The sequence below is a fragment of the Acomys minous genome (assembly GCF_964271855.1).
Source record: "Acomys minous genome assembly, chromosome: 13".
Taxonomy (NCBI): domain Eukaryota; kingdom Metazoa; phylum Chordata; class Mammalia; order Rodentia; family Muridae; genus Acomys; species Acomys minous.
This window is the reverse complement of record NC_140495.1, coordinates 48,180,796-48,190,398: the sequence shown is the minus strand read 5'-3', so window position 1 is coordinate 48,190,398 and position 9,603 is coordinate 48,180,796. Positions and strand designations below refer to the sequence as shown.

The following is a 9,603-nucleotide window of genomic DNA, read 5'->3' as shown; positions in this document are numbered from 1 at the left end:
GATAAGAAGGGACCCTGGACCATCCTTGTGATCACCGTCTCCCTTGCCGGAGAAGGCCTTCGCTTCACTCCCGTTTTAAATCCTTGCCACTGAAGTAAATGGGGAGGGTCAGCCAAGACTGGCTTTTTGTCTTGTTTTGTTGATTTTTTTCTTCTTCTGTGTTAGCCTTGGCTGTCCTGAACTCACTTTACAGACCAGGCTGGCCTCGAACTCACAGAGATCCACTTGCCTCTGTCCCTCGCTGGGATTATAGGTGTGTCATCTTGTTGCCTTTGATAAAAGGTTAAAAGAAAGATATGAGGTGAATATAGGACTGAAGTTAATGAGAAAATTATTATTTTTCAAGCTTTCTAAGAGGGCCAAAGTTCACAGCAAAGATCAAATCCACAGAAGAACTATTAGGTTTCTTTTTGTGATCTTAGGGGAAAAAATGGCTCATCAGAGAGCTTGATCTCCTAGGAATCCTGGACACATCTCATAGGCCATTTAACTGAAAGAGGCTTCTCATGGGGCTGGAGAGATGGCTCAGTGGTCAATAGCAGACGACCTACGTGGTAGCTCAAACCATCCCCAACTCCAGTTTCTGGAGGGGCCAATGCTATCCTCTGACTTCCTCAGGCACCAGGTACACATGGTGTACATCCAGACATGTAGGCAAAACACTCATACATATAAAATAAAAATAAATAACTTTCAAAGGCCTCCTGAGAATCTTAAACATATTGTCCCTTCCAGAGACTGACTGGAAGAGTAATGGTGGGAAGGACATGTCATAAAGAAAACTGTGGGCTGGGCTTTGTTTAATGCAGCGGGTTGCATGTTGATTAATAAAAAACACTCATGGCTGGGCGTGGTGGCGCATGCCTTTAATCCCAGCACTTGGGAGCCAGAGGCAGGTGGATAACTGTGAGTTCAAAGCCAGCATGGTATACAAAGTGAGTACAGGACAGCCAAGGCTACACAGAGAAACCCTGTCTCGAAAAACCAAAAAAAAAAAAAAAAAAAAAAAAAAAAGAAAAGAAAGAAAGAAAGAAAATAGAAAAAAATTCATGAAGATTTTAAGAAATTATGCCAACGTAGATTTGAAATGGTATGTAGAAAAATGAAGAGGCCTTAAGATTATAAGATCTCTGTGGGTAGAAATGTGCTTAGAAAATCACTCAGCCACAGATGTGGGCCAATTTATATGGAAAACAAAGGGGGAACAAGTAAGGCGGCGCATGCATGGGATCCCAGCATTTGGGAGGCTGAGGCTGGAAGACCACACAAGTTGAAGGCCAGTCTGGAACTAGTGTAGTGAGCTCCAGGCTAGCCTGGGATATAGAAAGAATGGGGCCAGGAGAGATGGCTCAGCAGTTAAGAACACTGACTGCTCTTCCAGAGGACCCAGGTTCAATTCCCAGCACCCACACGGCAGTTCACAACTGTCTGTAACTCCAAGATATGACCCCCTTACACAGACATACATGCAGGCAAAACACCAATGCACTAAAAATAAAGTATTAGAAAGAAGAACCTGTCTTGATAAACAAAAATAACCAGAATAGCAACAACAGAGGAAGAAAGAGAGTGAGGGAGAGACAGGGGGGAGGAGGAGGAGGGGGGGGAAGGGGGCAGGGGAGGGAGAAGGAGGAGGAAGGAGGAGGGGGGAGAGGGGAGGGGGAGGGAGAGGGGAGGGGGGAGGAGGAAGCCAAGAGCCCAGATGATAACAAGATGTTACACTGTCCCCAGGTAGTGGGACTGACCCTCTAATCAGGGAACTGACAACAGATGTCCAGCTGTATTTCAGATTTGCTCTGCAGCAGTGATTTCTGTGAGCTTTCACTGTCTCCCTTATTGAAGAGCACTGTCTACAGAAATTAATTCGGGCTTGTAACATTACTACATGTTGCAACTATCTAGGAGATAATAATCCTTGCCTTTAGTAATCGTGTGGAAAAGGAAATGTTTCCAGACCAGACTGAAATACTCCCAGTGAGTGGATGTGTGTGGGGGGGCAGGGGGTGTCAAGAGGAGACACCTGCAGAGAAGCAAGCACCGCCCCCTTTTGCCTTGCCCTTGGGGCTTTCTTCTTAATTCTACACATTTAAAGAGGCCAGACATAAAGGGCTCATGAAACCACTGTAGCAGAGGCTGATGGCTGTCCTTCCATACCTATTCTCTTCCTTCTCAATAAAAGGGCCCTTGGATTTCATTAGGGCTGCTAAGGCCACAAAGAACAGAGAGCATGGGTGGGGGGTGGGGAGGGCGGGTAGGTGTGGGGATGGGGGAGTGGGGGGGGAGGGGTTGGGCGATGATGGCTCAGGGTTAGGAGTGCTGTCTGCTCTCTCAGAGAAGTAGAGTTCTGGTTCCAGTACCCACATCAGGAAGATTATAACAACCTGTGACTGCAGGCACTTACACACACTTTAAAAAAAAATCATATTCTGTGGCTGGGCATAGCAGCACATACCTTTAATCCCAGAACTCAGGAGCCAGAGGCAGGTGGATCTCTGTGAGTTCAAGGACAGCCTGCTACAAAGTGAGTCCAAGACAGCCAAAACTACACAGAGAAATCCTGTCTCGAAAACCATACCAAACCAAACCAAACAAACAAAACCCCCACATTCCCCCACCTCCCCTGCAGCCGGGCATGACCGTATATCTAGGTTATTATCAATGAGATATCAGTTTCCAAAAATATCTCTCAATTAAAGGTTACGCCCTTTGGGTTGTATTTTCTCCTTCTTGCCAATGAAGACACACGTGTGAACATCAGCTGTTCAGCAGTCCAAGTTTATACAGTTGAATTGATAAAGAGCAAAGCTAGAAAAATTCCAGGTACCTGCCAACCATATGAGAGAATAATGTGAGATTGGGCTTTCTGCTCCATAGTGCACCATTGAGCCCCTACAAATACAGCATCATGGGCAGCTTATTACAAAGGAGAGGATGAGAATAACATTACTATGATGAAGAACCTACCCCCAACCTCCCCTAATGACTAAGACAAGAGTTTCCACATTTGCAAATCAGAATTTTTTTAGATTAAATAAACATCAAATAAAATTGAACACTTTTGTCATTTTTATATGTATGTATTTATTAGGGAATACACCCCTGCTGTGGCATTCACGTGGAGGTCAGAAGATAACTTGCAGGTCCCTGGCATGAACTCTGGTCATCAGGCTTTACTCACTATCTTGCTGACCTCATTTACTTATCTTTTCAAGGAAGTGTCTCCATGGCTCAGGCTGACCTTGAACTCAGTAGGTAGTGGAGGACAACATTCGAGTTCTGATCCTTTTGGTGCCACTTTCTGAGCATACACTGCCACACCGGGTTTTGTGTGGTGCTGGAGACTGAACCAGAGCCTACACATGAGGGGAGGAGCTCTAGCAATCAAACTGCTTTGTCAACTCCTATTTTTAAATGACACTTACTATTTTTTCCACTAGATTTAAGTAACTTCTCTTTGTTGAACAACTATCATCATCACCTGCCTCCTCTAAATTATTTCTTCAATTGGAAAAGCTGAAATTCCATAGCCTTGAACACCTCATTTCCCCTCCTGTAGCCCCTAGAAACTGCTGCTCTGCGCTCTGTCTCCATGGCTTTTACTCATTTAGATGTACTCAGACATTTATCCTTTTTCATTGACTTCTGACATATTATAATAACCCCTAACATATTATAGATGACCAAGTTGTACCATGTGTCAAATATTCCTTCTTTGAGGGAGTGGATAATATTCCATGCATGCATGTATCACATTTCTTTATCTGCTCAACCATCTATGTATATCCAAGTTGCTTCCACTTTTAGCTATGAATAATGCTGCTATAAATGAGGGTATACAAAGGCTTTAACTTTTTCCAGATTCATTACTGAACCAAAATCTTGCAAGTACAAGAAAGGCAGTGGAGAGCAATTTGAGGGATGTATTTTAAACATTTTCAGGGAGATTTGGAGTATGGATAATGACATCTGTCTTAGTTATTGTTCTGTTTGCTGTGAAGAGACATCATGACCAAGGCATTTAATTGGAGCCTTTGCTCACAGTTCCAGGGGGTAAGTCCAAGATCATGGTGGTAGAAGGCAGACATGGCAGTGGCTGAGTGCTTATATCTGATCCAAAAGTTGTAGGCAGAGAGGGTGGGGGAGGGAGAGAGATTATGCCTGGTGTAGGATTTCGAAACCTCAAAGCCCACCCCCATGACAATCCTCCTCCAACAAGACCCCATCTACTCTACTCCTCCCTAAGCAATTCCTCCAACCAGCAACCAAACACCTAAATATATGAGCCCACAGGAGTCATTCTCATCCAAAGCACCACACCGACCTTGAACTGAGCATTGACAGCCAGTGATAAGGCTCTGAAGTACACAGGAAAAGAACTTAGACAATAAGGCTGTGAAGTGTGAACTCTTTGTAATGCTATAAACCAAAAAAGCTTGGAGTAGGCAGGTGTCAGGAAGGACCTCTGAGATTAAGGAAGATTTAAATGTGGGATGGAAGGATGGATTGTGGTTCTAGTCTCTCAGGTGCCTGGAGAGGTAGCTCACTCCATGTCTAAATAGACTTTTGTTAAAATTTTCATTCAATCATTATTGCAAACAGCAACAATAATAAACAAGAATTGTTCTACTGTTCTATAGACTTGTGTTTAAGAATGCTTCACTGATGTACATTGCCAGTCTCACTCTCACAGTTTTAGTCTCCCAGCTGTTTAGGGTGGAAGGGTCATTGGGTATACACCAATCTCTGACAACAGCAGCTGCAGCCAGCGGTCTCCTTCAGGCCACTGTGCCCGGAAGCATTTCTCTCCATCTGCTCCAAACCACCGCACTGTCTGTCTCTGTCTTCAGAGTGCTACGGGCCACAGGCCACCACCGCAGGCCACACCACGCTCTCTCTGGGCTCTCATTTATATCCTCAGAGCCCTAGACCACGCCCCTCTCTGTGCTGCAAGAGGAAGGCTTAACCAGCTGGCAAAAGCCACACCCCTCACCAGATAAGTAACAGCTGTGGACAAACTAAAGCTCAATCTGAAATCCCACATTTGTGATTAAAACAAAAACACGTTTACAGAGCCGGGCGTGGTGGCGCATGCCTTTAATCCCAGCCTAGTCTACAGAGTGAGTTCCAAGACAGCCAGGGCTACACAGAGAAACCCTGTCTGGAAACACCAAAACAAAAACCAAAAATAAACAACAAAAAAATTTATATAACACAATTGAGTTTACAAAGAACCCAAAACTTCCATGATATGTTTGCTTCTTTGTTTGTTTGAGACAGGGTTTCTCTGTGTAGACTTGGCTATCCTGGATTCACTTTGTAGACCAGGCGGGCCTCAAATTCACACAGATCTGCCTGCCTCTTCCTACTAGAGTGCTGAGGTTACAGGCATGTGCCTACATACCTGGCTAAATTTCAGTTTTAAAAGGATACATTTCTCAAATCTGGCACATAGGCAGCCTAATCTACAAAGTGAGTCCAGGATAGCCAAGGCTACACAGAGAAACCCTTTCTCAAAAAGCAAACAAACAAAAAGATTTAAAACTGAAATTCATGTAGAGTGTTCTTTTGATAATCAGGAAGTCATGTGCAACCTGTGACAGCCATACCCCGATCTTCATTGCAGAAGTGAAAGTCTGTACATGGGGATGTGATCCAACACTGAAGACACAATTGCAGGCGTTTTCACAGCTTCTCCATGCTGCTACAAACCTGGAGAGCAACAAGACCAGGTCCTGCTTTTCCTTAAACCGTCCCAGTCATTTTTAAATGAATACATTGTTTGTATTCTGCCCCCCTTTGGTTGAATTGTATTAAAAAACAAATTAATCTTTCAATCTTTCATCCTTTAAGGAATGTTAATTCAATTATTTAATGTAGTCTCTAGGTAAAAGTAATATATGGTCTGATACATTTGTTTTTAAGGGTTTTTCCCCCTCTATGTTTAAAATTTGTTTGAATATTACCAGGAAAATGTCTTCTCTATGGCTTTAAAATAAATTTCACTGACCTACTTTTATTATGTGAGTGATTTGGTAAATGTCTGTGTAACTTTCTATCCCTTTCATGTACAATTCAAGTTGTTATTTGGTGTGAAAACAAATCCAATATGTTGAGAGAACTTTTTGCTCTCGTTTGTTTTCCAAATTCATTAATTTAGCACTTACTGCATGCCAGAAACTGGAATTGGCTAGCAAGCAGGAAGACAGTTTTCTGCCTGTAGCTCATATAAGTGACAGAAACATTAATGAAATCACCTGTGACAAATGTGAATTTCTACACCTACCACTAGCAAAGTGAAATGTTGACTGTGCTTTACCAGGGAGTGGGCAGTGCTGGCTCCTGGACTGTTTGAAGACTCTTGGAGCTGAAAGTTTAAAGGATAAAAAATACAATATTTGGTGTGTGGAAAGGCCAAGTGGGTTTCATGAGAGAGAAAGGCCTTTTTAACTAAACCCCTCATTACCAACCAAAAAGATATTTCAGTCTGGATCTTTGGAAGATCTCTTGCTCTGATAGGCCCCTTTTCACAGACATTTCCAAGTACTTTGAATGGAGATTTAGGTTAATTCTTATTTTTCAACTATGTTGTTGCTGTGTGACTTATAGTAAGAATGGAAGGCAGAATACAAAAAATGCTAACAGACTTTTAAAGCAGCAAACAGTTGATGGCAAAGGCCCTGAAGATAGTAATGCATTCTGGTTTGATAAAACTAATGTGTTGGGACTGGAGCAATGGCTCAGAGGTTAAGAGCACTGGCTGCTCTTCCAGATGACCTGAGTTCAATTCCCAGCAACCACATGGTGGCTCACAACCATCTATAATGTGATCTAATGCCCTCTTCTGTTGTGCAGGCAGAGCACTGTATACACAATAAATAAATAAATATTTTTTTAAAAAATTTACCGGCTTTAAAAAATGGCCACAAACATCTGGATCTCTTCTCATCACAAGAGATGGTCCTATCCCCACCCCTTGTGATTTTATGATCTTGACCAATAATATTTAAGATGGCATCATGTACTTACTAGCAAGCCTTGAAGAGGTCTTGAAGCTTTGACTCCCAGAAGTCTAGCTCCTATGGAGGGAACCCCAAATTGGCCAACAACAGGGGCTAGTGCAGGCACACTGAGGTACACAGCCAACAGTGCAGTCCATTGCCAGGCACGTAATGAAGACCAATAAGAACCAGTCTTCCCTCAGCCTGCTTGCTACCTCAGCACATACACATCCATTAATCCACTCAACCACAAGTAGCCAGGTGCCCCACCCTAATACCAACCTACATAATTATGAGCTTTTATAAACCAGAAGCCAAGAAACTATAGCCCACAGGCTGATGCCCGCTGCCTGTTTTTTGCACAGGAAAGCAATACCCGCTGATTTGCATACTGCCTTTGACTGCTATTGACAGCTGAGCCTAGCAGGGGCTGCAGAGAGTTGTTTTGTTTTGTTTTTTTTAATCTGCTTTGCCAAAAAAAAAAAAAAAAAAAAAAGCTTCCCAGTCCTTATTTTAAGCCATAAAGTTTTGGGGGTACTTTGTCAGACAGCAGCAGATCACCCAAACATTGCCAGCAGCAGAGGCAACGTTCTTTGCTTGAACTATAATTATTTTCTGTAATCCCACATGCTTGTGTTTGAGACCTGTGAAGGCATTTACCTTTATCTAGACCAACATCTGCTTCATATGAGTAACAATGTCACTTTTCTAAATAGAATATTTTAATAATGCTGGGACAATATCCACTTTCTCGATACAAGACATTTTCTGAATTTAATAACCAGATAAATCCAATATGGCTCTTTTCCATCCACCTTCAGAAACTATTTCATTTTAAAAAATTATCCATGCTAAAGTGATTTCAACTTGATGTCAGAAATGAGCCTCAGCCTGAGAAAGTCTTTCAAAGTGTAATTCACCACAGAGAGCAGCCTCTAAGTATTACTGCCACATAAGTCACCACTTCTCATGATAGTTGGTCCTTATCTTTTCTCTAGGGTGGGGGGAGAAGAAAAATAAGAAAAGTAAAATATTAACCTGTCTTTAGTCTTCAAAGAGATGAGCCATATTTTCTGACTTACACCAAGTCTTTTTTAAAAACTAATTCTAGGGATTGGCAGATCTACTGTGTAATTCTGGCTTGTTGAAAAGTAATGAATAGATTTCCATATACGCTGAGGACCATAACTAAATGTAATGAGAATAACACTGCAAAATGCAGTGATTACCCAGATGCTATAGAAGTTTATTATCTGTTCCCTCTCTATAGGAAAACCAGCTAATAATGATTAAATGGTTCTATTTCTGCAAGAAATTATAAAACAGGAGTTCAGGAGAAATCCTAAGATGCATTTGCTCATGTAGCTGTGCAGAGGTTTGGGGTGCACAGCACGGTGTACGGGGGAATTCTTGGGTGTCTGGTTGGTTCTCCTGGGTCAGTATTGAAGCGCTCCTAAAGAAAGTGCTAGTTACTGAAATACAAAATTAAGAATCTAGTTGTGGCTGTAACTCACTTGGTAGAATGCCTGCGTATCTCCGTCGTTGCATAACCCAGGTGTGGCTGGTTACATCTATAATCTGTGCATTCTGAGCTAGAGGCAAGAGGACCTTCGGTTCAAGGCTAAATTTGAGGTCAGGCTGTGTCAAAGGAAGCAGGCGAGGCATCTGAAATGCCATCAGTCAATGTGAGTTATTGTGACTAAGGCCAGCACTTGGATCTGAAGGACTTCCTTCTGAGATATTTTACATTGTCTATCTGAAATTTAGGAAGGCCTTCCATAAGCTGAAATAATATGCCTTTCCTTCATGCATATTATTTGTAACCTAATTTAACATTTTAAATTTATATTTAACAACATGTTATACTGTTATACTTTTTTTTTTTTAATGTGCTTGAACCAGAATTGCACATCTTTACAACTGTATGAGGCCTTGGAGACTTTCTGGTCCAGATGCCTCATTTTACAGAGAAGAAAATGCACCATTCTGAACAATTATTTAATAAAAAATAGTGAAATGTTTTGCCTGTTTTCAAACATGCCAGAATTTGGGTAAGAGTCCTAAAAGATTTAGAGAGAGAGAGAGAGAGAGAGAGAGAGAGAGAGAGAGAGAGAGAGAGAAATTTGCCCAGCACTTGGGAGGCAGAGGCAGGCAGGTCTACAAAGCAAGTCCAGGACAGCCAAGGCTACACGGAGAAACCCTGTCTAGAAAATTTTAAAAAGAAAAAAGAAAAAGAAAAAGGAAGAACTCCAAGGACATCTAAAAAAAGAAGAAAAGGGCGATGTTTTGATGACAGGCCTGTGCTCCCGCTCCCGGCCAGAGTGAACTTTTTGGTAGCTTGTGTTACTAACTGAATTGTGTCTCCTCCACCAAATTCATGTTGAAATTCTCAACTCTAGCACCCCAGAGCGAGAACGTATTTGGACACAGGGTTTTTGAAGAGGCTATTAAAAGGAGTTGGTATGGCTGACCCTACGATTCAACTAGTGGTATGATAGACAGAGAAGACGGAGAGCCCCAAGGAGAATTCCACCCTGCTGACCCTGGACTTCTCGCCTTCGGAACGATGAGAAAATACGGTCTTGTTTGAGTTCTGCAGACCACG

General features: G+C 42.3%; 1 long non-coding RNA gene across 1 annotated transcript in view; it reads left to right on the top strand.

Moving 5' to 3' along the window:
• LOC311581041 overlaps positions 1-5,894 on the top strand; it is a 20,015-nt gene extending 14,121 nt beyond the window's left edge. The window contains exon 3 of the long non-coding RNA XR_014773647.1: positions 5,624-5,894. This is a non-coding gene — a long non-coding RNA (uncharacterized lncRNA). The remainder of the gene's footprint in view (positions 1-5,623) is intronic.
• Positions 5,895-9,603: the final 3,709 nt, after the last annotated feature.